Source organism: Oryzias melastigma, linkage group LG7, assembly GCF_002922805.2.
Source record: "Oryzias melastigma strain HK-1 linkage group LG7, ASM292280v2, whole genome shotgun sequence".
Classification (NCBI taxonomy): Eukaryota; Metazoa; Chordata; class Actinopteri; order Beloniformes; family Adrianichthyidae; genus Oryzias; species Oryzias melastigma.
In genome coordinates this window covers 7,594,618-7,621,326 of record NC_050518.1, presented here as the reverse complement: position 1 = coordinate 7,621,326, position 26,709 = coordinate 7,594,618, and the positions used below count along the sequence as shown (strand labels likewise).

The 26,709-nt window shown below is 38.9% G+C and overlaps 2 long non-coding RNA genes across 7 annotated transcripts; one reads left to right on the top strand and one right to left on the bottom strand.

Annotated features, from left to right (window-relative positions):
• Positions 1–561: 561 nt before the first annotated feature.
• Positions 562–19,948, bottom strand: LOC112159556. Of its 3 annotated transcripts, XR_004948178.1 has the most exons (3): positions 19,823–19,948; positions 3,518–3,583; positions 562–759 (listed from the first exon to the last, which is right to left on the bottom strand). It is a non-coding gene; the product is annotated as an uncharacterized LOC112159556 (long non-coding RNA). The 3 variants fall into 3 exon arrangements; XR_004948177.1 differs by lacking the exon at positions 19,823–19,948 and having other exon boundaries at positions 3,003–6,103; XR_002921508.2 differs by lacking the exon at positions 19,823–19,948 and having other exon boundaries at positions 3,518–6,103.
• A 152-nt stretch (positions 19,949–20,100) lies between these two features.
• On the top strand, positions 20,101–25,323 carry LOC112159599. 4 transcript variants are annotated; one of them, XR_004948174.1, is made up of 6 exons: positions 20,101–20,248; positions 22,784–22,850; positions 22,931–23,027; positions 23,241–23,393; positions 23,558–24,587; positions 24,682–25,323. It is a non-coding gene; the product is annotated as an uncharacterized LOC112159599 (long non-coding RNA). The 4 variants fall into 4 exon arrangements; XR_004948175.1 differs by having other exon boundaries at positions 23,558–24,591; XR_004948176.1 differs by having other exon boundaries at positions 20,110–20,248; positions 22,753–22,850; positions 23,558–25,323.
• Positions 25,324–26,709: the final 1,386 nt, after the last annotated feature.

Sequence of the window (26,709 nt, the reverse complement as noted above, 5' to 3'; positions counted from 1 at the left end):
AACGCTTCAAAAGATGATCGAAGTGAGACTTTAAATAATTAAGGAATATTGCACAGACATTTCTGTATTATCCATCTTTATTTCTAAGTTTTCACAAAAAGTCATTATCAGAAACCCAACAGTTCTTAGAGTTTCCCCCAGTTTCTGTCACTCCATCAAACTTTGTTTCTCGTTTTTGCATTGCTGATATTCATATGCGCTCATGTTGTACTTGTCCACTTTGTACTATTGATCAGGCTCTGGTGAAACTTGTGACTAAAGCTTAGTCCTATCCCAGCAGAATAAATCACAGTATTGACCCCGTGGTTATCAATAAAGGTAATGACAAACATCTGGCCCCACCTTTAATGGAATCGACAGAGCCTTCCTGGCAGCGGCCCAGCATTGGCCATACATAGATTACCTTGATCTTTCCTGTGGGAACCCACTCTTAATATGCAAATGAAACAGGAGAAAAGCAATCGCCGTCAAAGCTAAGCAGTGCCGCTATTGAGCTGGAAGCTGAAAATCTCCATAAACACTGTAGGAAATACCTTTGAATGTCTGCTGACAAAAAGATTGTTGAGACTGACAAAGATTTATTCTGTCAAGGAGCTGTGGCACACCGTATCTGTGTCAATCGAGGAATAAGTGAGGAGATCAAATCAATTGTAGCTCCTCTGAGATCCAGAGGTGCTGAGCTGGACTCCTGGATGAGCCTGCAGCAGTCCTGTGAAAGACTTGGGGTGTGTCGGGCTGGGATTCAAACCATGTCCTCTCCTGTGGAAGCGTGATGCGGGCACAGAAATCATAAAAACAGACAAACTCTGTCAGGAAAGTGGCTTTAACATGGATTGGATTTTTTTGTTTTTCCACAAAGAATTGGGTCAAATTATACAAATTTAAAACTATGGCTAAATAGCAATTCCTCAGTACTCTCTAACCACAAAAAAAAAAAAAAACATATTGTGTGGGGCTGTACAGTGCCTAACCACCCATTTTCTGAAGTAAAAAAACCTAATAAATATAAACATTTTACAAACACTATTAATGACTGCACTTTTGTTCAAATGATAAAACTTGGATGACTGTAAAAAATGTATTGTAATACATAATTTTAAAATAAATCATTTAAACGCAATGGACTGTCGTCTATATTCGACAATCTAATGAGCATCGATGCATACTAGTGTTCCTTCTCAGAAAATTTCTAGAGTGGTGAATTTTGGAATTTAGATTTGGACACCCCTACATAAAGGTGCACACCTTAAATGGTACAGATTCTACCCCCACCCCTACGGCTTCTCCCTGACACTACATGTAGCCCCAAAAACAGAGTTATGGAAATATAGTGTCTTAATATTCAGACAGCACTCCTACTTAATAACGTCCTCAATATTCACCGATCATCTAGAATCTTAGAGCGTAGCTGCCAACGCTTGGATCAGACATAACAGCATTTGGGTGTATAGAGAGAAGTCGTAGGGGTAGGGGAAGAATTCGGATTTGGCCTAAGTAGTGAGTATTGAGGGAATTTGGACAAAACTTAAAACTTTACCTCTACTCTACTCTACACTACATAGAATTGAATATGATAGTACTTCTTTGCATTAATGTTAAATTCGTTGTAGTAATGAACATATACTCCTCTACACAACACTGCAAAGAGACAAGCATACTCTATTTTCTTCATTACTACATAATTTGGTGTGTTAAACAACAAAAAGTTACAGAATGATGTAAAAAAAAATAGATTTGACACAATAGAAAAAGGCAGCGTGCCTTAAAACACATGAAGGACACGGAGCAATCACCAACTGGATCTTTACTAAAGTTAAGACGAGACAAGATCCAGTGAAATTTTATCAACCGCTCATAAAATGCAGTCATGTGTCCCCAGGTTTCCATCACCGTCTCAGTTTGGTCCCCACCTCATTTGGTAGATGTGCAGCAGCCAAGTGGATGAGTGACTAATAAAAATAAATAAATAAAAGGAGATGCAAAGAAAAATGTGGAGGGTTACTGGAATAGTTTTATTACACGAGGTTGTTGTGTGTGCAATTGCATAAGATGAAGAGCTGTCCTGGTGTGACAGAAACACGTTCTCTTTTACTCTAAGAGACGACAACAAAAAAGCCTGAAGGAGAGTCACCAGGAAAGAGGACAAACAACTTCTGACTTTGGTTGTGTCTGAATTCTTAAGATAATCACCACTTGGTGCACTCACTGTTTTATAGTGCTGCTCAAATACACTATTCCAAAATCCAGTGCTTTAGAAATTTCCCAGAAGTCTGCAAAAAAAAACAGTTAGCTTTAATGCTTGCTGTTTTTTTTTTTTTTTTGCAGTGAAGAAGATAAACCAAAATGCATTACATTTAAACAATTTTTCAAGTAAGAAAAGTATTTTATTCAGTTTTTCTAATCATCCAAGTTTTTATCTTCAGAAAACAGAATTCATAAAATAGTATGTTCATCTAATTAGGTTTTACTTTGGAATATGGATATTCGTCGTTTCAAAAAAGCATGTAGTAAGAATGGTGTCTAAATTCCATTTAAAATACAAGGCACCAGATAGCCATATAGTTTTTGGTAGTTAGGGAGGAGTGAAGAACTTTAACTTTTGTTACAAGTCCAATGATTTCTATTATTAAAGGTTGAAATTTAGGGGGAAAAAAAACAGATCGCTGGGTAAACTCAATTTTTTCCAACCTCAATTAAGTGTTTTTAAGTGTTTAAGCTGTTCAATGTGGGGGCAGCACCAGGCAAAACTGTTGTTTAAGCCAAACTTTTGAGTTATTTTATTTATGTTTTTAATGTAAACTTTTTTTATCACACAAAATGAGTGGTGTGTCATAAAAAAACAACAAAAAAACATTAATATATAGCCTAATCGTTGGGATTGGACCACCTAGGTCCCCTATGTCCAGGGCCGTTCCTGGAGACTACTATCTCTCTTTATGGCCCAAACTGCTTTAGAGTCCCATTCACCCATACACATTCACATGCCCAACACTGACACTTACCTGTAACCCTAGGACCAATGTGGGGTTCAGTGTCGTGCCCAAGGACACTTCAACACCAAGCCTACAATCTTCCAATCAGAGGTCGCCCACTTTACCTCTGAACCACAAAGACAGTAATTATGGAGAACATATTTTTTCTTTAGTCATTAGCTTTTTGACCAAATATTTTCTCAAACACCAATGACAAAAAAGTTGTATACATTTAATTGAGAAGTTTAAAAAATTAGTTTTTATGATAATATATTTATAAAGAATGTCAAAGAGTATTTTTTATGAAACTTTTTTTTTTAAATCAGGGAAGTGGGTTGCGACTTCTGTTTTGTATGATTGCTTCTGTTTTCTTTTTTAAAGGGTGGAAAACATTCCAGTGAATGTTTCCTCCATTCTGAAAAGCATTTCTAAAAGGCTTTACTGCTTTGTTTCATGAGTAACGTTCATGTGTCCTGCAGCTTTATGATCAGCTTCATTGTAAACATGTTTTTCAGAATTGTATGTAAACCCAAGCTGCTCCACACCTTCCAGTTTCTTGTCAATCCTGTTACTGCAAGGATTTGTTCTGCTGGCCTTATAAAGGATCGGTCCTGCAAGAGAAAGAATTCACTTGATTAGCTAGACAGCAGTTTAATGGGATTGTCAGAGGGCCCACTATAAATCAGCTTTTGTGATTAAATGGGGGGTCTGCTGTAAAAGTTGCATGTCCTCAAATCAATAACTATTGAATGTTTTCCTTTTGTTCGAGGAAAAGAATAAAAATGAAAACAATATACAGACATTGCGGGAGTGAAAAAAAAGGAAAAATAAACTAAGATCTCTAGTGGGTTAATGACCCCGCAGATGGAGGTGAAAAGCAGTGCTGGTTATACGCTTTACTGGCAGGGTGAGGGAAAGAGCAAAGAGCCACTCAGCCTGGAGACAGAAAGGGGAGAGAAAGAAGATTTGTCTGTGGAGTTAAGAACAAAGCATCAGGGAATAGTTTCGACATTAAGTAAGAGCAAATGGACTTAAGCAGAAGCGGATGTGCAGCCGTAATTGAACTGATACTGTAAAAGCTTCAGAAGAAACCACAGACAACACTGTGCTCGCTTACAAGACAGAAAACAAATGAAACTGTCACACTTGAAATGCGGCTCTGAGTTGGAAAAAAATGAATTTTGAATTTTAATGACCCACTCCAACAGTTTTTAGCATATTCTTGTAGCCTTTTCCATGATGGAGGACATATACAAAGAAATTAAGATTAAAATTGTATTGGTGAGTATTTCTTCATTCAAATTGAAATCAGTAGCAGTCAAATCAAAAGACCATTAAAAAAAGCCTGTAGTTAGGTAAAATCTGCAATAGCTCCCTGCTATCTCCATACTGATGCATCCATGTGCAGACTAGTAGATCCATGTACACCGTTGTTTTCCTCGTCCGAACTGATATGTGGCTCAAAACTGTACGTCTGGATAGCTACAATATTGCTCACCATTTTTGTTACACTGATAATGTTAGCTTATGGTTGTAAGGGGCTGTAAGCTAGTGGGAGGGAGTGTAAACAAAGGAATCATGGGAAAATAGGAGTGGGACCTGGAGGCAGAAAATCATTAGCCTCCTCTATGCACGCACAAATTTCAGTTGAAAAATACTATTGTTTTTGGTTGAAATAGACTAATATAACTGGTGACCCAGATAGAATATTTTTTTCTTTTTTTTTTTCCTTTTAAGCTTTAAACCTTTACCACCTGAGGTGTTTCTGCCAAAACCTACATGACAAATCATGACTTCTGATCTGCAGAGAAAAGCAGATTTATGCTGGTAAGCACCACTTTAAAGCAGTTTTTAACTGATATGCAACATATTACTAATATAAATTAATTTTATATTAGTGCAAAGGCGATTTTTTTCGTGACAGAGCTGATTCACGTTGATCATGTAAGGGGTTGTGGCTCACTGCGGCCAAACGTAAACTCAGGTCTGGAGCTAAAGCGCCAATGTAAAAGTCTTTACAGCTTTACAAATCTGAACACTTTTCTTAATATTTTTTCATAAAGCATTCACCCTCTTTTAAAACATTTAAGCTAATCCTAAACAATAACAGAATGCTTAATAAAAGTGGCTACAACCCTGAAATCTTGTGGAATTTCTGCTTCCAGCTAATGATATTTGGCAATTTCTGTTTCCTGGTAAGGATTTTCAGCCATCTTCTTGTCTGCCACCAGGAGAGAGATTAGTGCAAGCTTACTACAAACCAATGGTCCCGCCCACAACTCAGGGGTGAATTTCTGAGAGGTACCACCACTCTGCAGAAACAATGTCCTAGGAAACAACTTTTTTTTTACACATTTTAGACCCCTGGAAAAACGTTTGAAATAGATCAAAAGATGACCGGGACTTTAAAGAAGGATGTATTGATTATTTTTTATTCTTTATCAAGATGACTTGTTCAGATAGTGACTGAACAAGTGGGTGTAGCAAGGATGTCCCCCTTCTTGCCCCCCTGCCTTTGGAAAGAAGCATTTTCCATTCACACCCAAATGACAGAAAGCTGATACACAGACAGATGAGTTGTTGGTTTGCTGTCACATTTAAACTGGGAGTGTTTTGAATAAAGAGCTTAAAAGAAATTTGGAATATTTTGGAGAAGGCTTTTTTTTTCCTCCAAAAACAGAGGGTATCCATTAGAGCAGTCCGACAACAAAACAAATCCACATGTGCGCCCAACAATCTCGAGCAGCCCTGGCGTAAACCTGGCGGCCAGCTGTGTATCGGTGGCCCTGCTCTGTATCTCGGGTGCTGCATGCAGTGCTGAGCTCTGACTCACCCCTCCACTTCACACATCACATCACATCACATCAGAGGGTTAGGAGAGCGTTCCAGGTCCTACCAGCCCGCTCTACATTCCTGCTGCTTTGATACTGAGCGGGCTCCCCCATGTCTGTCCATCATCATTGTCCCACCCGCCCTCCACCACCAAACCTTCTTTAATCCCCCCCATGCTCTCACGTACGCACACACACACACACCTCTGCTCCCAATCCTCCCCCAGCTCGGAGGAATTCTCCAGCTCTCTGGACAATGTTTCATTTTTTCACAGGCCACATCTTTGATAGCTTAATGGCCCCCACAAAAGGAAAACAACAGAGTGAGGAGTCTTCTGGAGTGTTTGTGGGAATCTGTTTTACACACTGACACTGGATGCAACATTCTGGGTTTGGGGGAAGAATGCAGAGGGCAGAGGACGGTCTACAAGACGTTTTTTCCTCTTAAAAATAAGAGGAAAAAAAGCACTTCACACAATGAAGCAATGTGTCCCTGTTCACCTCCGTGAGCCAGCAGCTCTGCTCTTCGTCACCACCTTTCATTCTGACAACACAAGAGTGCAGGCTGTCTATGTGGCCCTCTGCACTTTGAAGGTCTGTTCATTTTCTACAATGAAGACATGGTGCAATTAGAAGGCCAGTGAAACCACAGATTCCCCACCTGACAATAAGTTTTTCCCTTACACTCGTACCAAAACAGCTGCCTTTACACAAGCACACAACTGGCTTCAAAAGGAAAATTTGACCTAAAAAATATCCCATTTCTGTTCTGTTTGTTAGTAGGATTACATAGACAAACGAATCCAGTCGAGGGCTTTGAAAACTGCATCCTCACCGTAGCACAAATGAGCTTTGAAACCGTGTTTGAAAAGAAAATGAAGTCTCTCACATTTACCGTTTGAGATTTCAAACATTCTAAAGAATTGTACACATTTTTTGCCATTTCCCAGAATTGTTGCCAAACTAGCTTGACGCCTCGCTGTGCTTGTAGGCAGTTCTCAACTGTACAACAGCTGCAAGGGTTTTTATTTTTGAAAAGTTGGTCCATTTCTAACCTGTTATTTACATTGCTGTCATGGCTACTCATCTGTCATTAATGATCATATGAGATAAGAAGTTCAGGATGCTGTTTTCTACAAGTGTTTCATGAAGCCTCTTATTATGCTAGAATTTCACAACTGAAATCATTTTTTGTCATAACTTGCCCAAAGAATTGTTTTTTGAGTTCTGCAAAAGCTGAGGCCATGTGGGGACTTTAATGTTAAATAATCATCTTAATCCGTAAAATGTAGTTATTTGGCAGACACTTTTATTCAAATTGCTAGTTTTTATTAAAATAATTTAATGTTAAGTAATAAAAGCTCCATATTTATTTCGTTTTTATAACTACTTATTAAAAACAGATTTTCTCAGTGACAAGTTGATTTGAATAGAAAATAGAAAAAAATAAATGTAATCTAATAGTGTGGGGTAGTTCGTTTGAACTAAGTGTAAATTCTTAAATGGATATGATTTGATTGAATATTTTAACATTAACAGAGCCGTAAGTAGAAGAGCTTTATCGTCTTAAATCTGAGTTTGACCTTTGACACCTGGACAAACCATCTCAATCAAATTACAAAATAAAGACATGAATGAGCTGCTGGAGCTCCACCTATAAGAACTTGATTCATCATTTTCTGAATCTGCTAAAACTGAACTTCACTTTCTTTGATGAATTTATCAAACCTTGTGAGAAGGTTAGCCGTGCAGTCAGTGTGGAGCAGCATCCTTTCTTCAGCATCCAGACCAAGGTGTCCCTGGGAGATGTATTGGGATCACAGCAGGCGATCACTGACCTTCAGGTGTCATTCGAGAGAGAAGTCCATGATGCTGTTTTTATGGTTACCCCACACCCACTGTTTGTGTCTGCCTCTTGCTGTAATAACATGGCTTATGGTCATTTTAAGCTATTGGACGGTTTTATGGCGACAGCAGTCTTTGACCGTGCAGCTAGACAGAGAGCAGCTCCTGAATACGGCCAGCAAAGAGACGGCTAACCCTGAGAGCCGGACCGTGAGCTCCTCCATGCAGGAGGAGAATGAAGGCTGGCAAGATTATGGAGGACGAGGAGTGAGGGTTAATCTCAGGTGCTGTGGGCAGGTTTTAATAAAGATGGTCAGTCAGGTTGTGATACGGGATAATTGCTTCTGCAGTTGTCACAGATGGTGCTGGTTGATCTGTTAGCTAAGGCCTGGCCACAGCTCTGTCAAGGACATTTTTACTGCTCTGATCTCCTTATCTCGGCTTCACAATGTCAATAAGTACGAGCACTATAGAGGTCCCTCTTTATGAGTTGTCCATTCTTTTTATTTTATTTTATTTGCTTTGCAACTCGGACTTCATGAAAGCTTAATAAAAACATATACATATATTATGAGGAGGTGCATTATTAGCTTAAAAGCAGGGGCTATTCTGATCTGAAAGTAAAGAAAGCAGCTCCAAAGATTATTGGAGTGTAGAATAAAATTTGTGCCTTTTTTGGCAAACAATTAAAATCCATTATTTTACTATGATAAAAATGTTTTCTGTCATTATCTGTGTTTTACAGAACGAGTTCAGGATTTTTTACAGAAAAAAATATATAGATAACCTGTGTTAAAATAATTAAACAAACTCTTTAACGAGGCTCCATTACCATTTTATAAAGAGATAATGAATAAATCAATCTTAAATTTCAAAAGCACTTTACAATTTTCTTTTACAATAAAAGTAAAAACAATAAAAAATTAAAAGATTCAGAACAAAACTAGAACAATAATTGCATAAAATAAAAAAATAAAAAATCAATAAAGTACATAGAAGATAGAAGAATTCAATAAAACAAGTAAAATAAAAACAAAATTCCGCCATCTGGTTAATATTAAGAGCCATTCTAATAAATGTATGTTTTTAGTTATAAAACTGTTTAGGTCTGATGTGATGTGCAATTCTACAAGAGTATTAGCACGGTCATCCCAGTGTTTGTGATGTGACCTGGACATATGAAGCAAATACTGGTTGGCAGATCTGAAAACTCTGAAACCTAAAAAAAATGTACATTTAAAAAAAGGCAATTAACAATGCAAAACAGCTCATAACAAAAGCTTAGTTTAAATGCACAGCTACCACTTAAAGAGGCAATAAACTATGTGAAAGTCAATACTCATTTGGGCCACTCCCCAAAAAGCCCCTTGACTTCCAGATTGAATCACATTTAAAAAAGAAAAGCTAAATTATACAGATGCAGTTCCCTAACCGCTACAATAGGTGGATTACTACAGATGAGTTCCATGTGAATGGGTCACCTTTGCAACAAAAACAAACTTCTGTCTGGTTTTAAACTTTTTTTTTTTTTGCCTCTTTGGTCAGATCTAAAATCAATCCGGTACCACGTGGTCATTTTTAATTAACGTTTTAAATGTGGGGCTGCACAGTAGCACATTGGTTAGCATCCTTGCCTCACAGCGAGAAGGCCTTGGTTCAAATCACTGATGGGACCCTAGAGGAACATGTCTCTCCTCATGCGTGGGTTTTCTGCAAGCACTCCAACTTCCTCCCACAGTCTAAAAAATTCTTCTTGGGTTAATTGATTACTCTAATTCTGACTGTGTGGGAGTGATAGTGTGCCCTGCACCACGGTGTACCCCCACCCCTACCCAACAGTAGCTGTGACAGGCTCCGGCAACCCAGTGACCCCAAAAAGGACAAAGGAGGTTAAGAAAGTGGAAAGATGGATGATTCGTGTTGTATCTGGTTATGAAGTTTCCCACAAACAGAAGTCTGGTCTTTAATGTGAATCATCAGCGTTACATCTGACATCTTTCAGACCACCTGCACATATTTTTAAAAGGTTAAGACAAGATGGCGACCGCCACAAAAACAGACAAAGTTCACACGATCCCACTTCTTAGCATTTCCTCAATCAATAAAGGCTTCAGATTAAATCTTACAACTTACATTTTCCAAATGTGTTTAGAATTCATTTGTCTGTGTTGACAAGTGATTTAAAGGTCGTCGATTTCATGTCGCAAAATGTGAGAAAGGAGTCATGAAGCTCCGAGCGAGGACTGCTACTTGGCAGTTTAAAATAATAACTGATCAAAGTTTTTCCAAGTGTAAAATGATTAGTCCACGACACCACTAAACATGGAGAAACTCAAAAAGATGCATGAGTGACAGAGAGCAGCAGCAGAATGATAGAGGTCTGCGCTCGCCTCTCATCAGAGCTATTCCAAGCGGCGGCCCTGTCAGAACACGCCCTGATGGTCTCTCAAGGCAGAGAATAAGCTGTCATAACAGCACGCCTGGAGGGGCCATCGGATCAGCTAGACAGCACCGAGAGGTGTTAGACACACACACAGGACCTGTCAGCGTGCGAATGTCTGTGGTTATAGCCACGGAGTACCACCATGCTGACAGACAACCATCATTCAGGGGCCTCGGCCCGTTTCTGCGGTTTTTCCCCCTCTTTTCCTCCTTTGTTTTCTCCTGGCTCTGAGAGCGGGCCGGCTAAGAGGGAGCACCTCTGACAGCTTTACTTAAATATTTATGCTGACTGTGAAAACACAAGAATGTTATCTCCAACAACTGACTCAGCCACTCACACCAAGAATTTGCTTCTTACGTCCCTCCCCGTTTTCCTTGAACTAGTTAAGGAGGAATGGAGAAGGAAAACCAGGATGGGACGACCACGCCTTTCATCGGATCCTGGAAATGCTGACTGCAATGAAACAACTGTAAAAATGTCAATGAAGAAATCACAACATCCATAAAACTTTTATAATGTAACTCCCAGGCTCCACCCCCATACACACCCACCCACAATGATTCATACATTTCACATTATTTAGGTATCAGCTGTTAAACTTGTTAGAGTGTGCTGCACCATCAAACCAGATTCAGGATGAAGCCATGCTGTTCGCAGCTGTCACATCTCAGGAAAAGCACTTCCCACCAGTACAGCCAGCGACAGGATCACCTTTAAACTTTAAGATACAGCAGATACTGGCAATTAGCTGTCATGACAGGACACTAGTTCTGCCGATGCCCCGCTGATTTTCACACCAATCCTACCTATGTAGCCTCTGCACACACGATCCAGAAAATCAGCAAAAGGAACGGAGAAGACATCTTGAGATTGTCCGTCTCTGGTGGGCCAGAAGCAGCTTAAACAAGAACTCACAAAGATTAAAGACTTCCTCTTTTGATCTATTTTAAAAGTATTCCTAGTGGTCTTTTAAGTATAATTATGCCACTTGTTGTTAAAATTTATCTGAATTTTTAGGACCTAGTTTCTGCAGAGTGGCAGTAGTTCTGCAGAACTGTTGGCAAGTGAAGCTACGGTCACAAATACAACTGTGATGGAGAGGCGTCAGCAGAATCTTCATTATTTCATACGGTCACCCGATTTTTTTGACGATCTTTGGTGTGGTCATGAATGTAGTTAGGTGGTAGTTAGGCGTGCAGAATCGCCCACTTTTTATATAACCCTACTGGTAGCCGGTGGCACTTGATATGGACGGCCGCCGTCCAGAGATATTTACACATCATCCAGTCAGAGCTGCTGCCAGACAGCGATCCGCCCTGTGGCCACCCAGCTGTCACCCAATGGGGTGATGTTATCGGACGGCCATCATGCAACTTCAAATTGTGCCCGTGTGGCCACTGACCAATGTCAACTTTTAGAATAAAAAACAAAAAATTTAACTTCTTCCTAAAACCTCTGCGGCCACGGCACAGCCTGTGAAAATACTACTACTACCTCCCGATTATAAATGCTGCTGCACGACCACCAGCCAAATTTGCTGAGAAAAGACGCCATGCACTGGCATTTTGGGATACATTACTGTTGTCTAAGAATGTATCCACTGCCCGTCATCCTACACGCTTTCCCCGCTAGCTTACAGCCCCTCAAGCTAACATTAGCAGTGCAACTAAAATAGTGAATAATATTCGAGTACCGTTTTGAGCCAGATGTCATCTCAGACAAAGAGTACATGGACCTATTTTTCTGCAAGTGGATGTTTCAGAATGGAGCGAAGCAGGGAGCTTAAGACCTTCCGATTATAGCTTTTACGTCACAACTAGAAATTTGTTTCCATTTTTTCATCCGGTCCTGATTCAGAGCCATTTGAAGGAAGAAATACTCAGAAAAATGCAAATTTAAACACAGAAAGTACAATTTTTATCAGAGTGGGTCTTTAAATGTTGCATATGATGCAGTGGGTGGGAAAGTTTTCATTGAAAGTTTTTGCTTTGTCATTCTGTCACCCTGACAAGCCAAGATTACTGCCAAGAGTCCCTAAGAAAATGTCTACCACTGACAAAAATAATAAATTGCAATCTGACCAATCAATTGAAGACAAGCTCAACCCTCTCAAGTCCTTAAGTATGAGAGGCTGTGGAAAAAAAAAATCAATGTGCAATTTACATCAGACTGTTGAGAGAACGGACAGATTCAAGCAGAGTCACACTGAGCTTCAGCTTTAACACAATCATAGATTTGGAATTTATGAGTCACAACAGTAATTGCACCAGAGTTGAGTGAGTGGTGATGACACTCTTCAACAGTTCTGAATCCTGGAGGCATGACCACTAAGTTGTAACTCATGGGGATTAGGAGGAATTGAACAAAAATGAGATGAAAGATCCTGATTTATTTAGCCTTAATTTGTTGATGCAACTGAGCAGATGTGGGGAAATCAGAGCTGGTGTGAGGCCAGCTGAGCTGTGCACAGTGAGGCTGTAGTTTAGTATGTAGGTGGAAGAATTTTTCTCCTCAGTCTGCCGATCTCCCAAATCAAAAAGCTCAAATAAACAAAGTTTCAACATATTCACACAAACGCACAACATAAAGCTGAAGCAGAAAGTCATCAGGACAACAGAGGCAGAAGGAGGTGAATGAACAGTCATGGTTTCGACTTTGTTTTGTTTTCTAGTGGACGCTGAAAGAGACGGCTGAAAAAAGAGCAGGATTGAAGGGTTAAACGCTGGCAAAAAGTGGCGAGGGGACAAAAGACCTATTGTACGGGACAGAAGTGTCCCCGGAAAGGAGGGGAGAGAAAAGAAAGACATCCATGGCTGGTCCTCTGGACCCATTGTAGGCAAAGGGGAGTGCAGCCACGCATGACAGATGTCCCCGGCCATTGTTGCTCCTGCAGCCTCCCATGTGCGTCCCTGCTCTCGCTGTGGAATTCCATGAGACGACCTCCGTCTGTGAGCGTTTTACCATCACGTTTCATTTCTCCTCAACAGCCGTCCTCGCTGAAGGTGTCTCGCCGTGGTTCTACTTCCCATCAGCCTTTTACAGAGGCCAACATTTTTGGACTACATTTGGTGTTGTATAATATACAATCTCTTAGAGTTGAAGAAGTGATGTAGTAACAAACACTAAAGCTTTAAAAAAAAGGGCATTTTTGGAACAAAAAGAGAAGCAGTAAGACATTTTTATCTCCAAAGAATTGGCTTTTTACGTATTCAACAGCTCACCATGTGGCAGACCCACAGAGGCGGCTCGCCGGGCTGTCAGTCACAGCAACATTGTGCCAGTGTGAAGTGAAGGCAACAATGGCCCTGTCTGGTTAATGGGTGAGAGAAATCCTTCATTTCTACATCTTACTACCACACTTTCTATTATCTGTCCTTTTCCCCCTCTCTTGGACTCAACCACATTCTGCCAACACTCGTTCAGTCAGAGTCCAATCAGTTCCCCCACCCCCGCCCTACCGCCCAGCCCGCCTTCAATTTAAACACACACACACCACACACACAGCGTCACATTCCAATGCATAAGCATGAGAGAGAGATCCGAGCGCGGTGGAAAATCTGTTTGAAAGCAATGAATGTTTACCAGGTGGATCAATGACCGGCTGTTAAATCATTTGCTGAATTCTAAGAGCGCTGGGATGGAGCTGCTGCACCGGGAATACTCTGTCTGAAGCCCTGCCACCTCCACCCTAAACTAAACCCTGCATCAGCACAAAAAAAACCCCCAACAGCTCACCAGGAAAGACAAAACCACCTGAGAAACAATGCATGACTGTCTCGACAGAAAAAAAGAGGATTGTTTTATGGTACAGAGTTCAGATCGAAGAAAAATAAAGAAATGGAAAAAAATATGTAAATATTGCTTTGTTGAGAGAAAATTGAAAATATTTATTGACATTTCATCTGTTATGATGCATGTAATCCTACTTTTTTTTAAAATATGAATTAATTCATACGTAGTCCCAAATATGCAGCAAAACACAACGGCTCCAAAATTACCTAAATGTTGCATTTACCTAAAAGCAAAAACATAAGTGATTTTTTTTTTCATAGCTGGAAATAAAATCAAGCGTTAAGGGGTTAACTAATTTCTTGCATATTAAGAACAACGATACCAACCAGAGGACAATGTATTCACAACGTTTTCGATACAGTTTCTGCAGAGCGGCAGGAATTCATTGGAAAGTTGTGGGCGGGACTGTTGGTGTCCACTAATTTCCCATCATCCCTTTACTTACACTCTCCCCAGCTAGCTTACAGCCTCTCAAAACCCCAACCTAACATTAGCAGTACAATGTAAATGAATAGCATTATTGAAACACTTAGTTGAACAGCTCTGAGCCAGATGCCATCTTAGATGAGGAAATTGGAGGTATGGTACACAAATTTAGATATCTACAAGTTACTTCTGCAGAATGGAGCAGGAAGTTTGTAGCTTGTCAAAGGTTGTTCAAACGTGTTGTCTGCTCCTGATTCACAGTAATTTGAATAAATTTCACTTAGAAATATAGTTTTATGCTTAATTTTCTTGAATTTTCTCCTTTATCATGATAAAAATCCCACAAGAACATACTAAAACACAATTATTGTCAGAGTGGGTTCATAAACTTAATGTAAAACTTGTATAAATTGTTATTCTTATATTTTTTATTGTGAAGTTCCAAATGACATCTACAATTGTGTCAAGCTGCTAGAAAAAAAGCAAAAAGATGTTAGAAATGGTCAAAGTTGTTGCTGCTGAAAGCTCAGAGATAAACCAGGAATTCAAACAGTGATCACTTATTTTTTATGCACAATCACAAACCCAGATGAGTGAGAAGAGATCTGTAAAATAAAATTAAAATAATTAGCTAAGAGCATGCACACTGTCCCATGATCGGTGTTCTTCCCACCCAGCAGCTCTGCCCCGTTGAATCCCCCTGACTGTGGGTGAGCTGGGCATTCCTGCCCTCCAAACCACAAGAGGCAATTATGAGAAACCCTCGATGCACAAGCTTTAAAGACCAGTGGATAATCTACTTGACTGGATTTAGGACTAATCTACCATTTCTGCTCCCAAAACTAAATCACAATGGGACACATATAGGGCTTATGTGATGATTCTGAAAGCACAGACATAACAGCGCTTCACAGGGTTACAAACGGACAAATCAAAGGGGTTCAGCCAAAATATTATGTAATAGTGAGATTTTTTATAAGTTTAACTGACAATGCTCAAATTTGGTTTGGTGATATTCTGGTCCAAATATTGTAACTTCGTTCTGATGTTTAGCACTGCTCAATTGCCATGTAGTAAACACACAGAGGCGGGGGTGTTTCGACAACTGTAGCTGCAGCATTACCTTATTTTTCTGTCTTTGGAGATAAGTACTATCAGTGGTAGGAAATGTGAGCACAAGTCACGCCTTTCCTGCTGCAACACGCAGCATTTACGCTGTCTTCCTAAGGTTTGTGTCCATCTCAAAAGAGAGCAGTAACAAACCTATGCAGCTAATGACAGGGAGCAAACACTAACTCAAAGGATTATGCTTGGAAGTCTGTCAGCAGGAGCTGCAAGGCTCTGAAAGCGTTCTGTCCACATGCAGAGAAACATGTGTTTCACACATACGCACACCTGTGAAAAACACACACACTGTGGAAGATGGTGTGTGTTCTGATACAGGTGTCTGTCAGTTTAAAGCTCACGCTCTAACAGCACTGCCTCCTCATTCCATTACCACTCCTCTCTGCCACACACTTACAATCCCATTACCTTTTACAGATTAGCTCTGGCCTGAGCCAGAACCTTCCCACACACACACAAACATATTGATTCAACTTCTGAACCAGCGAGACCAGAAGCATCTGATTCACAGCCACAAAATAATTAGAGGAGGAAATACAAGCTCAAGTCTGAAAAGAAAAAAAAATGTGTTGAACTATTAGCCGTGAGGTCACCATGTCTACAGACCACAAACACGTAAGCGATAAAGTACAGTATTGTTTGCACTAGTAGCTCGAGTACAGGTCGAAGCAACAAAAAATAAAAATAAAAAATAACGTAAGTCACACGTTAGGATTTTTTTTTTAAATCACTGGAACAAGATTGAACATATCATCTTAAATAACAAATATTAATATTGGACACAATGATAGACTAGTATGTGCAAGCCACACTACCGCAACACGCTAATGCTTATTTAGCTTCCTGAAATGTAGGTAGTAAATTAGTATAAAATATTAACAATTATTAAGACAAGCATAGCATAAAGCACATGCTAACAGGCCAACTTAACTCTGTATCCCTTAAATGTTTTGAATTCTTCATCCTATATTTAATGATATATTTAAGTTTAAAAAATCCAAAGACATGTACTGAAATTTCAAATTTTATGTCTGCCCCTATTTAATCAAGAAACATATATATTAGAAAATACATAAAAATACGGACGTCTTAAGATGGTCCCACTGTTATGGCCATTGACTGTATAAAAATTACTGGACAGAGCAAGTCAAACATCACCCACGGAAAATGACTTCCAACCAAATGAAGGCAATTCCATCTCCATTTTTCCATTACATGTCCGTCGCCATGTTGGAACCACACATTGTCAGTAAGGCCTGTTTGGTCCATGTCGGTCACTTAGTCCGGTTTTTGTATACAGTCAATGATCATGACCCACAGAAAGGGATAACAAAGAAAAATAGACAGTAAAGTTAAAAAAAAGATAAAGTGACACACTAATAACCTTCATCAAAACTCTCACATTGGATCTGTCTATACATTTTTATAAATTAAAGAACACGTGTACATCTTTTCAAATTATTTTTCTGTGAATTATAAAGTTAAAAAACAATAAAAGAAAAACACATTTGTTTTAATTGTGCTTTTTTGGAACAATTTCGCCCTAAGACTGAGTAGTGCTTCTTCTTCTGCGCTGCTGTCAGTTGTAAATGATGATACACCTACACTGCCCTCTAGTGGTTGGCGCTTTTTTTAAATCACAAAGTATAAGTCACACCACTTGCCAAAAAACCACAACTTGTACCCTGAAAAATACAGTACATTAAAACTTTAAGAAAAAAAAATAATAGTGAAAGCAGTGTAAAAATGTCTCGTCTTCTTGCCCCTCAAAAGATATAAACTGGTCCTATTGTGAGGAAAAACCTGCATTTTAGGCTATTTTTGTTCAGTGATCTTCTCCTTTGTCCAACTTCTAACCTGTAAAGTTCCAAAATGCCAAAGCTCTGCTCTTTTCTTATTTCCAAAAAGACCCTAAGCAAATCGCATACAAGATTAGAGTAAAACATAAAAGTAACACCTTTATCCCAAACTCAGTGAAAAGTCTCACACATAAGCTGCAGAGCTATCTTTTGTTTTTTCTCCTCCCTGCCCCCACCACCAAACTCTCAGTCCTGTCCGGCCCATGCCCAAGCATCCATGCCCCGAGTACGCTCGCTGGAGCAAAAGGCTTTGCGAGACAGAGGCCCATTCAAGAGGCTGCCCCCAGATGCTTACCAAACAGTCCTCCAGGCTAGAGCAGGGAGCAGAGGGAACCGAGAGGGGAGATAGGAATCTGATAGCCTGTCATTAACAGCCCAAATAAATGACAGAAAAGTCTCATGCTAAACCATTGCCCTCACCCTTATAGTTTATTGTTGGAAACCTTTCTGTTTTGTCTCCTGTGGAGTTTTAAAGACATCTTTCAACTGAGATGGGAAAGTTTTTCTGCAGATACATTTTCTAATGTGAAGCATCCTGTTATTCACAGAGAAACCCCAAGTGAGAAATTATGTGTGGAGGCCCCTCAGTGTACCCCAAAAAAGGATGTGGAAAAGAATCAGTTTGCACTTTAAACAATGTCCAAAGAGTTTAAGAACAAATGATTAATATATATTTCTGTAAATCCTTTCTTAAAAATAAATGTACACTTTGAGGGATAGATTTGTTGTACTTTAAACGATAACAAATAAGCGTTTTGTGAATAAAAATGTGTGTCCGATGTTTCCATGTGTATATGTGTAGCTAAAACTGACCGTTTTAGATTTATTTGTTATTCCACTCCTTTTAAAGTAGGTGTCCAAAATAAAATATCAAACTCTCATAAAAATTCAATTTCAGAATGATGTTTTTTTTCCTCTTCAATTAAACTTGGCATATACTGTAATATAGCAAATCCTGCCTAAAATGACCAAATATTTAAATTAAATTACATTCTTAGCCAAAGATATTTTCTCTCTTTATGGCCTGGAAGTGTCACCAGATCAATGCAATATTAAAATAACAATCAGCATAAAGAAGCAGCATTCCAGGGATGAAAGCGTAACACTCTGATCCCCCAACCAGATTTATTAGTTTGTTTCATATCCATGCTTGTTATTGAATGTGGAGTGAAAGAGTTCTCTAAAGACAGAACACATTCCCTATGAGGACTATCTCTCTGCACCATCCCAACATGCAAGAGACTTTATGAGATGACGTTTACTTCTTCAAAATGTCCTTCTGATCTTGTCACCAAAATCAGAAGTTGTTGATGTTCTGTATAAACAAGAAGTCCATCACTGCGAATGTGCAAACATAAAATAACAGACTTAAAGAAGGACCCGAAATAGTACTGATTAAAATGCAAATAAAATCAAACGAATCTGCTTTTTTTATTATTAAACAACACAAACTTATGTTGCATTTCAAATGATAAAGAGCTAAACTAAGCTGAAACGGTTGTTAAAATGCCAGTTCAAATCCTGCTCTGGAGAAGGTTAATAAAGGTCACTGTTGAGCTAACAGAGGCTCTTTAGCATGAGCTGCAGGAGGTTTGATTTAATTTCTAGTCAAGCCTGACATCTGGTGGTCAATACTTACAAGTTCAAGTCAGACATTTCTGAAAATCAGTTCACAGCAAAAATGTGATTAGATGTATCAGATCAAAATGTACAATTGAAGTGATCTAAATGAACTCTGTGGAGCAACATTTGCACTGATATGAACTTCTGCTTCAGTATTTGCTCCAAAAACACAAAAATTTGACATGAACCTATTCAAATTGAACATGTAAAACTCACAGTAAATTTTAAAAAGTGCTTATTATAAAATGCTTAAGATTAAATTAATTACAATTATGTTTCTGTCAAGTTCTTAAGATAAAAGTTCTCATTTTACGTTCATCCCAGCTGTTGGTGTTAATGGAAACTACACAGCACAAATATTTGGAAACTCAGGCTGCCGTTCTGTAACGATTTCATGAGGACAACCCAAAACAGGCCAAACACAGGAGGAATTACAAAATCGAAAAAAAAACCAAGGATATTTAATGTCTGGCAAAAAATAACAGCTGTCGATCCATGTTGGGGAAATCTAACACAAAGTAGAGTTGATGAGTGGAAACAGAAATAGGAGAAAACGACAGTCTATGCTTCTAGCATGAAAAATCATAAAGCCTTAAAAAATAATTTCAAGCACTAATGTTAAAATAATAACCCCAAACTGCTAAAGCAGGATAGTAATGTCGGTGACTTTAGTTTTTTGACTAACAATGAACTCTAAAGAAAAACTCACATTCAACATTGTATTTGAATTATTAAGCCAACATCAAGTGCAGTTGTTTTGTTTTTTAAATCAACAACAGTAAAATGTTCCTTTTTCATTGAAATCCTTATCAAATCTAGAACCCGGTGGTTTCAAGTCTTTATTTACATGTTAACAGAGAAATAGCTGTAACATTTACAAGAATGTCAAGAAATTGTTTCACTTACAAGATCTTCTTCACTCCATTTTGACGTGAGCTTTCCATAAATCCAAAACTCAAGTCAAAAAACAACTCCAACAAAATCAAAAAAATCTATTAAGTCATATTATCAAGAAAAAGAAAAGAAACTCACAGGAATCCACACTGATAGCAACTATAACCACTTTAACAGAGCAAATGTTCTGACACTGGAGTGAACAGAAACAGCAGCATCTATGCTGTAGTTAACAGGTGAGGGCTAATTACAAAAAGCTGGGCAAAAAAAAAAAAAAATACTAATCAGCTGGTTGAGAACAGGACACAGAGCTTCCCTAATCTAATCCTAATTAGTGGGTTTTGCACAAAGTGTAAAGAATAGATAAACACAGTAATAAGGATTTATCAGTGAGTCGTCTTTACAGTGTTTTGTCAGTTTTTGGTATTCAGCTGTCAGGTGAGTGTTGCATCACCAGTGGGAAACAGCTGTTGCTGCCCATCAATCTAAGAGAGGTCCTGAGAGCATTTCTACAGTTTAGAGTTCATCTCTCTTGAGTCATAGAGGTTATTTTACAAGTGGAAACAGGAAGCTAGTTTGCTGGAGGTATATTCCAGAGAAACTGCAAGTCATATTCTGACTGAGACCCTGTTTGCACATTTGGTTCAAGACAACATAATTAAGAAAAAACTGGAAAAATTAAGAACAGTTTTAACTGATTGTAAATTGGAAGGGTACATCAAATTTCACACTTTAACCCAACTGAACATGCTGGTATGAGGCAGAATTTATTCTTTGAGTCTCTTTATTGTTTTTATATGCATAAGAGCATGTGTGAAGATTTATTTTGATATCATGTTTGTGGCATATTTGTGAACTTGATGCTAAGTTTTGTTTCTGTGTACACTATATTCTAATTGTTTTCAGCCAAGTCCCTTTTGGTTAACGTTGCTTATTGTTTAAATGTTGTTGGTGATGAAATGGTGATGGGCAGGTTTGGTATCCAGGAGAGGAATGTAGAAGGACAGATGTAATCTGAAGATCAGTGACTGCAGAGTGTGGTTGGTGAGAGTGTTTCCAGACAGCACAGGATGGCGGTGTGTAGGATGACTCTGGTGGTGAAGAAGATGAAGAAAGAGAGGATAAGGCGGAGAAGAAAAGAAACTATTATAAGCTAAAAATGGAAGACTCTGCAACCTTCAACACTTAAAAATTAACGTATTTTTCTAACAATGTGGTTCACTTAAAATCCTTGAATTTGTTCAAAAAAGGAATTCTGGTTGTACTTACTGACCACCAATTGATTTAAAAAAAAAAATCTGTCATAACGTTTCAGTTCAACTTTGTTAAACCCGAACTGCTTGGTCAGAAGCCTCAAAGAGTGATAGATTACTTTCCTTTTTTGTGTATTTTGCTACTTACTTTTTACTTTACAGCTACTTTCAAAAGCAAACAAAAATATTTTTTTTAACCATAGAGCCACAATGGATGATTAAAACAGCCACATGTGGCTTCAGAGCCGCAGGCTGCAGACCCCTGCTCTGGCATAACTTTAAGAAACAGTTGAAACAGGCTCTGGGTGGTCAGGAGGTACTCCCAGATAACTGGATAACTACAGCTAATGTGATCAGGGGGACAGGTAGGAGTGTACTCGGTGTGTCATCAGGAAAGAGAGTTGATAAGGAGACTTGGTGGTGGAATGAGGAGGTGCAGGAGTGTATACGGAGTAAGAGACTAGCTAAGAAGAAGTGGGACACTGAGAGGACTGAGGAGAGTAGACAGGAGTACAGGGAGATGCAGCGTAAGGTGAAAGTAGAGGTGTCAAAGGCCAAACAAAGAGCTTATGATGACTTGTATGCTAGGTTGGGTAGTAAGGAGGGAGAGACTGACCTGTACAGACTAGCAAGGCAGAGAGATCGAGATGGGAAGGACATGCAGCAGGTTAGGGTGATCAAGGATAGGAATGGTAATGTGGTGACAGGTGTCAGTGGTGTAATGGAAAGATGGAAAGAATACTTTGAAGAGTTGATGAATGAAGAGAATGAGAGAGAACAAAGAGTAGAAGAGGTGACGGTTGTGGAGCAGGAAGTAAGAAAGATTAGTAAAGGTGAAGTGAGAGGGGCTTTGAAGAGGATGAAGAGTGGAAAGGCTCTTGGTCCTGATGATATACCTGTGGAGGTATGGAAGTGTCTAGGAGAGATGGCAGTGGAGTTTCTGACCGGGTTGTTCAACAGGATCTTAGGTGGTGAGAAGATGCCTGAGGAATGGAGGAGAAGTGTGATGGAGGAGGTTTATGGATGCAGTGAATGAAGACTTGAAGGTAGCTGGTGTTAGAGAAGAGGATGCAGAAGACAGGGTTAGATTCACCGTGGCGACTCCTGAAGGGAAAATTCAAAAGGAAAAAAAGAAGAGGTCAATGATGGGACAATTGTTCCAAACATACAAGCAAAAATTGTCTTTCACAATTCAATATGTTACATTGTCCTTGTCAAAATCCAGATTTAATGTACTTTTAAATGGTATTATTGTCAGATAAATGTTAATCCCAGAACATGGATTGAAAATAAATTAAAAATAGACGTGAATCTAATGTTCTACAGTCCAAATCTTCTGAGTGTGATACATTTCAAAAGTTTTCCAAAACACCGCTAATGAATTTCAGTCAAAGGTAAACTGTCACTGAAAGAAAAAACATTTTCAGAAGTGAGTTACAGTTTAAGAGTCACAGTTTTGGCATCAGACAGCGGAATGACGTTTCCTCACACCTGCTGCTGTCTGAGGAAGTGCGAGGGTTCTCCTACCTTTGACTTCTGAAGAGAGTAAACACCAGTCCGGTTCACATCACCGCCGTAATGAGAGAGGGGGTCATCAGCTGCTGGAGCTAACCTGTGTCAGAGGAGGACCCCTGCTGTCCTTATAAAGACTCAGAGAAAAGCATTTTCTGACGTTTGTTCCACTCACAGCACATCTCAAGGTGTCGTTCTAACGTGTTAGGTGACTCTGATACACTGCATGTGCACCAGAACAGCCAGCACCGGAGAGAGGGGTTAAGCTTCCACAGGTACGTTTAATATTTGATCCCATAACTTTCTGTTTAACTTCTTGTTCTTCTGAAATGACAGACGAAATGTTGTCTTCTAGGTGATCTGGAGATGAAGATTATCATGTGGTGCACATTGCTTCTATTTCTTTGTTCAACCACAAAAGAGATGGTTTTGGATCAAACCAAACAGTCCAGGTAATGTTATTTTTTTATTCATTTTTCAAATGGAGTTATTCAATTTTTCTGAATGACGAAAAAGAAAAAAAAACTTAACCTTTCTTCCTATTTTCTTGTTTTATTTATGACTTTTTCCCTTAATCTGTAAATAAAAATAATTGCCAGTTAAAAGCATGTGCTTAACAATAAAAATCTGTAAAAATGAATTCCCATCTTGGCTTTTTCCAATAGAGGACTGACAGCAGAGATGAAAAGCGGACTAAACATCTCCCGGAACCTCAAAAGACACTCAGACGGGATGTTCACCAGCGACTTGACCAACTATCTTGATAAAATTAAAGCAAAAAATTTTGTGGAGTGGCTGGCTGCTATCAAACAACAAGAGTAAGCACTAAAATTATTGCTGTACTTAATCTATTTCTTGTATTTCGTTTGGAGATAATTTAGAATCTCAGGTAAAAATTAGAATGGAGCAATAAGATATTTTAAGTTACGTGATGGCATGATTTAATTCTTTTACATTTTTTTTATTTAATTGTATTTTACAGATGCCAGGAGAAGGGGCTGGAAACTGCAGAGAATGTATAATGATGATTCAACTCAAAGAATTTTCCCAAATAACTCACATCTTTAACTTTAACGTGCTTTAAATGTGGGAATAATTTACCCTTTAAAACTAACACACTGCTAAGATTCGATTGAAAGGGTTTATGAAAGTAATTTATGGTCATTTTCATTTGCTTTGGCTAAGATTTTTTCTTTATGCAATCAAAAATAAAAATTAAGAGAATCAAGTGCCATGAATACATAGTGAGGACCACAAGCGGGCGCTGTTGCTCTGCTTACTGTATTCTTGTGATGTATAATAATAAGCAATAAAAGATTTTAAAAAGTAAAGCAGATTTTTGGTGGAAAGACGATTTGTTTTAAGATATAATTTAAGTCCAAATAAAAATTGGATTATTGAATTCGACCCCTCTAAAGAAGGGTATATTTGTTTTTCTTTTGTTTGTTTATTTATTACCTGTGCTTTAGGGACGTGGGGTGTTTGGGTTATTTTTCATTTTGAAAAGAAAGCTACAAACAACAAACAGGAAAAAGGATTGAAAGCTATTAAGCTTTCCACTGTGATGGAGAACTACCTCTTTGGACCTGCCCTCCTTCCTCTGTCACTCTCTGGGGAAAGAAAGAAAACGATGGAGGGAGAGAACAAACAGTAAACACTCACAACTCCCAGAATGCACGAGGGCTGAACAGATATGGGAAACTCCCCATCCCCGTGGCTACAACTAGAGCTTTTTTTTTTTTTTTTTTTTTTTTTTTTTTTAAAACAAAAAGCAGAACTGAATAAGACATTAATAGTAACATATATAAATAATTGAAAAGAGATTCTAAAATTATATTTTTTCTCAAATCTGAATGTTTAAGCTTAAAAAAGTAGAGGTGTTAAATGTTATTTTGAGCCTCATCCAGGCTTTCCCTCAGAGAAACAACATGCTATGTGGCAGCTCCTTTCAGGGAGGAGGGAGGAGGTGATGGAGAGAAGCTCACAGAGGAGGAGGAGATTGACAGGCGTGTGTAGGTGTGGCACTTTGAAATTTTAGTTCTGCACGCGGGGTTTATTTTTAGTTCGCTCCTTTGTTTTGTTTTGTTATTTTCGTGTGGATTTCAGCTTCCACCCAGCGACGGTCCGCCGAAGCCCCACCCAGAGCGCTCGGAGTTGTTCACAGGATGGTCGTCCTTCTGTTTCCACCTTCAGCACCAAGGACAGCTCCTCGCGCTCTCGCGCGCGCGGCGCTCGGGGGTTCGACTCCGACACAAATGCCGCCTCTTCCAGGCACAAACTCACCGAGGCTGGTGGCCAAACTGGGAGTATGCTGCTGACTCAGCCTCGACTGCTGCATTAATTTATCTGCACTGCAGTGCTCAAACACCCCCCTCCCTGTCTGAACTCCCTTTCTCTCTTCCTCAAAGACAACCACTGCAATCTCACACAAACATCCTGCTTCCACAGTCAAGACAGAAGCTCCAGGATCTAGAAGGAGAACCCATATGTGTGGATAAACCATAGCAGGGAGCTTTTATGGGGGGGTTTATATGGAAATTTAAGGAGAAAGACACTGAGGGGTGCGGGGGCTGGACTCAGAGCTGAAGCGTCCACGTGATCTCTGGGAAATACAAGCCAGGAAAACAAATTATTTTAAGGCCACAATGAAGAATGAAAGAATGAATTACAAACTGCACTATAGATGTCTGAAAATACAAAATATTAATCTGAATCAACGACTTGAATAAAAATAACGACTTTAACTTGTTCTTGCAGCATTTTGCTCATGATGGAGGACATGTAAATTAAAATTAAGATTAAAACTGACTTTCTGGAATTTTTATTATTATTATGATTCAAATCGTGAATCAAGAGCAGACGAAAAAAATGCAGTTAGAAAAAGCTTTTAGTTATATACAAACTAACTGGCAGGCCACAAGCTCCAGCTCCATTTATTGTAGACCAATAGATCCATGTACGGTTTGTTTTCTTCATCCGAGCTGGCAAATCAAAATTGTATAGCTGGGTAGCACCGGTATTGTGAGGGGCTGTAAGCTAGTGGGAGGAGGGGCCTCTGGTCACACGCAAGATGGCGTCAGAATCAATCTGTAGACGGAAGCGGAAATCGTAACTTTAGCCGGTTGCGAAAGTGGGAATTTCCTTAACCTTAGGAAACCCTTTCAAAATATTCTAAAACCTTTTCAGAACTATCAACTTTTACGCCTTTGAATGTGAATAAACTATAACTGTTTAACAAAGGGAAGATGGGATATAAAGCAGGCTCACTCCATACCAACAGTCCCACCCACAATAGAGGACAAATACTACTCCTACTCTGCAGAAACAATGTCCGACGCTGAAAAAGTGAAACAATGGAAAATTGCCAAAAGTACTTGGAATTTGTTACATTTAAAATTATAAGTTTGTATCAAATAAAATTTTTAAATTGATGGGTTACTTAACTTAAAAACTGAATTTGATAAAAAGTTATGTTTTCAAATGCAACAAATTTCAGAACTTTCGTCAATCGATCCAATTTTTACAGTGTAGAAAATTATTTTTTTTCCTATTTAGCTAAAAACAACTAAATCATTAAATTCAGCTGTGAACGTTTTTTAAATAGATCAAAAGATGGTGAGAGTGGGACATTAAGGAAGTATTTTTTCCTGCTGCATGACTTTTGGAAACTGGTTAAATTTTTCTCCTAAATGTCCCGATATCCCAGTCCATAACACATAATAAGAAGCACTAACTTCATAGTGGACCTCTAATAAGAGTATCTGATAGTGCACATAGAGTAATGATGGAGCCATGCACTCTCCTGTCTGTGAGGGGAATTACACTCAGAGCTCTTAACAAATTAAATAAGTCCACTACATTTGAAAGTCTTCCTCTCACAACCACTCTGCTCCATTTCACCGGATGCTTCCTGGATCCAGCACCACAGAAACCAAAGAAAACTGTTTTTTTTTCATTCAAAAACAGAAACAGCACACACTTTTTAACTGGAAGGCTGCTTTATTAGTAATAAAAATTTTCGTGCTCAAATGAAGACAATCTTTCATGTATTCTAAACCAAGAGTCCAAGTGGTTGTGCAACACACCATCATATTGTACTGTATATCCTCTTTTATCGCAGTGTCAAATAATAAC